The 7,522-nt window shown below is 37.3% G+C and overlaps 1 long non-coding RNA gene across 1 annotated transcript; it reads left to right on the plus strand.

Annotated features, from left to right (window-relative positions):
- Positions 1-204: 204 nt before the first annotated feature.
- On the plus strand, positions 205-6,482 carry LOC114302673 (uncharacterized). Its single transcript, XR_003643490.2, has 3 exons — positions 205-343; positions 2,109-2,208; positions 6,380-6,482. It is a non-coding gene; the product is annotated as an uncharacterized LOC114302673 (long non-coding RNA).
- The last annotated feature ends 1,040 nt before the right edge of the window (positions 6,483-7,522 follow it).

Genomic DNA, 7,522 nt, shown 5'->3' on the forward strand with positions numbered 1-7,522 from the left:
GCGCACACACACACATACACACACCTTATGCTCATTCACACACAGTTTCTCACTGCCGCTGCTAACATTTCGTCGATTCACACACATTGCCGCTGTGCCGATCGGCTCACCACGAATCTTTCAAACCCTAGGCCTCGAATATGATGAGAAAGTCCTTCCTTCGATCGGCAACGAAGTCCTCAAGGCCGTTGTCGTTCAATTCAACGTCGATCAGCTACTCACCGAGCATCCCAGCGTCTCTGCATTGGTTTGCGAGAGCTTGGTTCATCGTGCTAAGGATTTCAACATCGTTCTCAAGAGCTTGTATAGGGTTGAGCTCTCCAAGGCCGTGGAACAGAAGTAGGTATCACATGCATATCTCTCTCTCTCTCTCTCTCTCTCTCTCTATAAATACATCTGAATCGAACCTTTTCATTTGTGAATTGATCAAGTATTTTTATTCTATTTGATTCTTAATTGTTTTATATATCTTTGTATAACATATGCGACTCTGTATGTACATCTAAATTTATGTCTTTTGAATTTTGGCGTTCTACTTCAAAAGTAGAAAACCTATTTTTATTGATTTTTATTTATTTATGCCTGTATTTTAGGAAATTTAGTCAACCTCCTCTTGTATGAATCTATAGTTATTGCTTTTGATTCACAGATTAAAGGAATTGAAGCTAGGGTTTCATAAACTCTTAGTCTAATTACCATTGTTTAGATTCAAAATTATAGGTGCAAAATGGAATTGAATAATCGATGGGATTAAAAACACAGTTCAATTGTTATTGAAATTGGAAGTCTATCAGATTTTCTTGTTGGTTCTAGAACTTCCATTATGCTAATGTATCCCTTGTGCACTTGATGCTAAATTCCTATTCTTCTAATGTATCTCATTCTGCTTATGTATATATCCTATTTTGTTTATTTTATAGGCTGCTATTGTTCCAATTGGTTTGATGCTTGGTTCAACCTAAACTTCATCTATATTCTTCCATGGTCATAGGTTGTGACACTTCATGAATTAAATTCTTTGATTTGTGGCACACATAACACAAAATTTGGTTTTATTGTAAGGGTCTCTGTTTGAGTGAGCTTTCTGAATTTTTTATTTTATTTTTTTACATTTTTTTTCAAATATGGTGAAATAAATGGGGAAAAGTTTCATTAATTTTGGATGATTTTCTCTTTTGGGGGGTGGAAATAATTTTTGAAAATTCAAAATTATATTTTTTGGTGTTTTTTATTTATTTATCAAGTTACTTTGTTAATATGTTAATAAGTCCCTTGTTTGGTTATGGTATGGATGTATTTGTCCCAAGCTGCAGGTTGCTGAATTTGTTCATAACAGTGACAAATTTTCTTGTTGGAAATAAGCTCTCTGGCTAATTTTGTGCTGTTATATTTTTGGTTATCTTTACCTTTTGGCAAACGAGTATAGTATCATCATTGAAAAGTAAGAGATCTCAAGTGGCCCATGTTCATGAGTTCTTAAAACGAAAAAATCATCGCTGTCCCTTGACAAAGGTTTTGGAGAGTACAACTATGGTCTATGTTACATGGACTTTTCAAAATAAATCAAATACCCATGTCGGACACCCGACACTCAGACAAGGGTATGGGATATATGTCGGCTACTTTTCAACGGACACTTCTCATATAATTATATATAACACTATTATTATATGTATATATTATTGTATAATTGCTATAAATGTCTTCTTAACACTATAAGTTACATATAGCACCATTTTTATCGCATATACTTAATTAAAAATATAAAAATATGACATATTTTTGCCGAGTCCACGTACCCTTAAATTTATGGTTTAATGAGTCCGACCTCTAGATACATACCTGCACCCGACATCCGTACCCGAGTCCATGTAATGTAGGCTATGGTGTCTGTTCTGGTTATGTGTGAACAACTTCCCAATCCAATTGGATCACCTCTTCGAGAAGTATCTGACAGCAAAGTTTCTGGATTAAAGTCCAACAAATCAGAGAGAAGTTTCTCAATGGAACTTAATAACTCAGACAGTACGAGAGTTTCATGTGAAAATGGAATCTCATTGAATGCATCTGGATATAATTCTGATGCATCTCTTATTAACTACGAACAGAAGGAGAACGAAATTTCTAGCATGTCAGGGTTACCTAAGAATGATTCTGCTGAAACATTATTTGACGTGCCGTTCCTAGAGGAGGAAAAGCAACCCAGAGGTATGCTTTATCATAAATGCAAACTAACCCAAAGTTATATACTTTGCTTCTATCTTCTGTAGTATCTATTTTGTATTATTTTAAGATGATATTCCCCAACGTTAATGAAATAATGAGTTCATCTCATCTCATTAATAGTGGTTTGAAACCATCAAGTTCTATTTGAAGTGATAATTAACATGATGACTGAACTATATTTTGGTTCTTAGGGAGCCAGTAGTACTTATTCTACCTAATCTTGAAGATGAAGCATGTAATTTTAGAATGGTTTCCATTTGTATGTCAGCATTAGAGTGCTGCTACAAAAGAATGCTTGAAAATCTAACCATTCTACATAACTTATTTAATTCTTTTCTACACCAAAGCAACACAAATTTCTTTGCACTAGAGTAATTGTATTGCATGTGTTAATAGTTTGAAACCACCAATTTCTATGTGAAGTGATAATTAACATGAGCACTGAACTATATTTTGTTCCTAAGAAGCCAGTTATACCCATTTTCATGAAGATGACTTTGGACTGCAAATTATTTGAAGTGCCAGTATTTCAAGAAGTAGTTTCCATTTCTTTGTCTGTGTTAGAATACTGCAAAGAGATGCTTGAAAACTAGTATTAAAATTAGGTGTTTATTTTTTCTTGGAATTCGGGTTTCTTATGGAAAACATTTTGTACCTGCTTGTAAACCTTATCTACATATCTTATTTACTATTTTTCTAAACTAAAGGAAGACAAATTTCTTTGCACTGGAATAATTGCAGAGTATGTTCTTTTTCCTTGGTTTCTCTAGACGCAAAATAGGTTCTTTAATATGTGTAGCTTGTATATTTGGCAATGCTTTTCCTTCTTAGTAAGTGTATATTTGGTAATCTTGGGAACACGTGTTAAAAAGAAAAAGGAAAACAGGAAATTAGAGAGAGAGAGAGAGAGAGAGAGAGAGAGAGAGATTTGTGTGGTTGGTGGGAGGTGAATCAGCTGAGGGATGCCTCGTGGTAAGATGCTATGCATTGAGTGATATAAAATAGAATGGAGAGAACAGGGAGAAAACTCACAAACCGCTACAGCCTAAAAATACTTGCAATATTATTGAACCAAAATACTTGCAATATTTTGGGACCATTGTAACTTGTAAAAACTTATAGAACTAACATGGGACTCCCAGTTGAAAACTAAGTCAAAAAATGCACTTTTCCAATACCTAGGCTTGAAAATAGGTCACCGGGGAGCCAAAATCGTGTAACAACCACGAGAAGGCCTGGGGAACACCCTGAACACCTCGAGAGGGACCAATGTAAGTTTTGGAAACTTACGGAACTAGCACGAGACTCCTGGTTTGAAAACTAAGTCGAAAAAATACATTTTTCCAACACTTATGATTGAGTAAGCTTGAAAATAGGCCATCGGGGAGCCAAAATCATGTAACAGCCACGAGAAGGCTTGGGAAACACCTCAAACACCTCGGGAGGGACCAATGTAAATTGTGAAAACTTACAGAACTAGCACGGGATTCCCAGTTTGAAAACTAAGTCAAAAAATACACTTTTTCCAACACTTAGGCTTAAAAATAGGCCATTTGGGGCCAAAATCATGTAACCTCCACGAGAAGGCCCAGGGACCACCTCAAACACATCGGGAGGGATCAATGTAAGCTGTGAAAACTTAAGGAACTAACACGGGACTTTCGCTTTGAAAACTAAGTCAAAAAAATAAACTTTTCTAACACTTAAGCTTGAAAATAGTCCATCGAGGCCGAAAATCGTGAAACAACCACGAGAAAGTCCGGGGAACACCTCAAACACCTCGGAAGGGACCATTGTAGCTTGTGTAAACTTATGAAACTAGCACGGGACTCTTGGTTTGAAAACTAAATCCAAAAATATACTTTTTCACACTTAAGCTTGAAAATAGGCCATCGAAGGCCAAAATCGTGCAACAGTCACGAGACGGCCCAGGTAACACCTCAAACACTTCGGGAGGGACCAATGTGAGTTGTGAAAACTTACGAAACTAGCACGGGACTCCCAGTTTGAAAGCTAAGGCTAGGTTTGACATCCTCTAAAGAAGCCAAAAAGTCAAAAAGTCACCATCCTATTTAAATTGCATTATCTTAACTAAGTCATATCATCTCTCTACCATATCACTTCAAACTCAACCCATATTTCATAAAAAGTCAAGAAGTGCACTTATTTAGATCATCCCAAACAACCTCTAAGTCCAAAAATGCACTTTCTCACACTTAAGCTTGAAAATAGGGCATCGGAGGCCAAAATCGTGCAACAGCAATAAGACGGCCTAGGTAACACCTCAAACAGCTTGGGAGGGACCAATGTGAGTTATGAAAACTTACGGAACTAGCACGAGAGTTCCGGTTTGAAAAGTAAGTCCAAAAATGTACTTTTTTACGCTTAAGATTGAAAATATGCCATCAGAGGCCAAAATCGTGCAACATCCATGAGACGGCCCAGGTAACACCTCAAACACCTCGGGAGGGACCAATGTGAGTTGTGGAAACTTACGGAATTAGCACGGGACTCCCGGTTCAAAAACTAAGTTCAAAAAGGCACTTTTTCACACTTAAGCATGAAAATAGGTCATCGGAGGCTAAAATCATGCAACAGCCATGAGACGGCCTGGGGAACATGTCAAACACCTCGGGAGAGACCAATGTGAATTGTGAAAATTTACGAAACTAGCACGGGACTCCCGGTTTGAAAACTAAGTCGAAAAATGCACTTTTTCACACTTAAGCTTGAAAATAGGCCATCGGAGGCCAAAATCGTGCAATACCCACGAGATGGCCCGGGAAACACCTTAAACAGCTCGGGAGGGACCAATGTGAGTTGTGAAAACTTACGGAACTAGCACGGGACTCCCGGTTTGAAAACTAAGTCAAAAAATGATGAACTTTTTCACACTTAAGCTTGAAAATAGGCCATCGGAGGCCAAAATTGTGCAACAGCCACGAGACGACCCGGGGAACACGTCAAACACTTTGGAAGGGAGCAATGTGAGTTGTGAAAACTTACGGAACTAGCATGGGACTCCCCGTTTGAAAACTAAGTCGAAAAATATATTTTTTCACACTTAAACTTGAAAATAGGCCATCGGAGGCCAAAATCATGCAACAGCCATGAGACAGCCCAGGAAATATCGCAAACACCACGGGAGGGACCAATGTGAGTCGTGGAAACTTACGAAACTAGGACGGGACTCCCGGTTTGAAAACTAAGTCAAAAAATGAACTTTTTCACACTTAAGCTTGAAAATAGGCCATCGGAGGCCAAAATCATGCAACAGCCACGAGACAGCCCAGGGAACATGTCAAACACCTCGAGAGGTACCAATGTGAGTTGTGAAAACTTATGGAACTAGCACGGGACTCCTGGTTTGAAAACTAAGTCAAAAATTGCACTTTTTCACACTTAAGCTTCAAAGTAGGCCATCGAGGGCCAAAATCGTGCAACAGCCATGAGGCGGCCTGGGGAACACCTCAAACACCTCGGAAGGGACCAATGTGAGTTGTGAAAATTTACAGAACTAGCACGGGACTCTCGGTTTGAAAACTAAGTCGAAAAATGAACTTTTTCACACTTAAGCTTAAAAATAGGCTATCGGAGGCCAAAATCGTGCAATAGCCACGAGACGGCCTGGGGAACACCTCGAACATCTCGAGAGGGACCAATGTGAGTTTTGAAAACGTACGAAATTACCACGAGAGTTCCAGTTTGAAAACTAAGTCCAAAAATGCACCTTTTCACGCTTAAAAATGAAAATAGGCCATGGGAGGCCAAAATCGTGCAACAGCCACGAGATGGCCCGGGAAACACCTCAAACACCTCGGAAGGGACCAATGTAAGTTGTGAAAACTTAGGGAACAAGCACGGGACTCCCGGTTTAAAAACTAAGTCCAAAATTGCACTTTTTCATGCTTAAGCTTGAAAAAAACACATTCGGGGGCCAAAATCGTGCAACAGCCACGGGACGGCCCAGGGAACACCTCAAACATGTCGGGAGGGACAAATGTAAGTTGTGAAAACTTGCGGAACTTGCACCGGACTTCCGATTTGAAAACTAATTCAAAAAAATGCATGTATATTTTATGGATAAGATAATAATTGTCTAACTTGCATTTTTTTTTCTTTTTTTTCTTTTTTGTGTTTCATTTTTTTGCAGATTCGATATTTGATATGGACATGGTTGGTAATTTGGTGGGCAGATGGTAGCTCATTTTGTGTTTTTATTCATATTACCTTATATGTATTTTGGTTGCATTGTAAATTTTATATTGTTGTTGGTATTACAGGGCATGTTGGGTAATCTGCCCTTGATATTTTATTTTTGTTGATATTAGTAGACATGTTTTGTTGTTGGATATTAGGAGATGTGTTTGGTAATCCGCATGCGGTTGATATGATATTTTTGTGGATATTAGTAGACGTTGTTTGTGGATATTAGGAGACATGTTTATAATCCGCATGCAGTTTATATTGTATTTTTGTGGATAGTGCTGAAATTCAATTGCGACGTTTATGAAAATGAACAGATTCTTGTATTGATTTGTAATAGATATTTTATTGAATAGGTTATTGAAATACGCAGGGAATTATTACTGGAAAAAATTTCGGAAGAAAATAGTTACCCCATTTTCAAATTTTTTAATTTTTATTAGTGACGAAATAAAAAATGTCGCTTTTAGTTTTCAAAAAACATGACGAATAATTTTGTCACTAATGATATAATACCAAACAAATAATTTCGTCACATTTGCTGAATATTTCGTCACTAAATTGAAATATTTTGTGACAAAATGTTTTTTGTCATTGAAGAATTTTCTTTTCTGCACATTTTAGTGACGAATTTTTTTGTCACCTTAATCCATATCATTGGTGAGGAAAACTTTCGTCACTAAAATCTATTTGGTGGTGAAATATTTTGTCGCGAAAAACATTTAAAATAAAATATTATTTAGTTTTGGTGACGAAATTGATGTTATAGAGGATGAAAAATTCAACATTTGGCGACGAAACATTTCGTCGCCAAAAATAAAAAATAGGCGACGAAACTGTTTTTCGTCACCAAGTACTTTCAGGGACGACGTATAGGCCACGAACGTGGTGACAAATTTTTTTCGCCGCAAATCACTTTAGTGACGAAAATTTGATGTTTGGAGACAAAATCAATCTGTCACCAAAGGCCTTTTTTGTTGTAGTGATCATTCATTTGTCTTGCATGCACCGGACTCAGCGCATCATTGAAACTACATTGTATTTCAATACTTATTTGAATACGTGTATCAAATTGTTGCATTCATATGCC

This window comes from Camellia sinensis, chromosome 3 (genome assembly GCF_055761805.1).
Source record: "Camellia sinensis isolate YWXY chromosome 3, ASM5576180v1, whole genome shotgun sequence".
In the NCBI taxonomy this organism is placed as follows: Eukaryota; Viridiplantae; Streptophyta; class Magnoliopsida; order Ericales; family Theaceae; genus Camellia; species Camellia sinensis.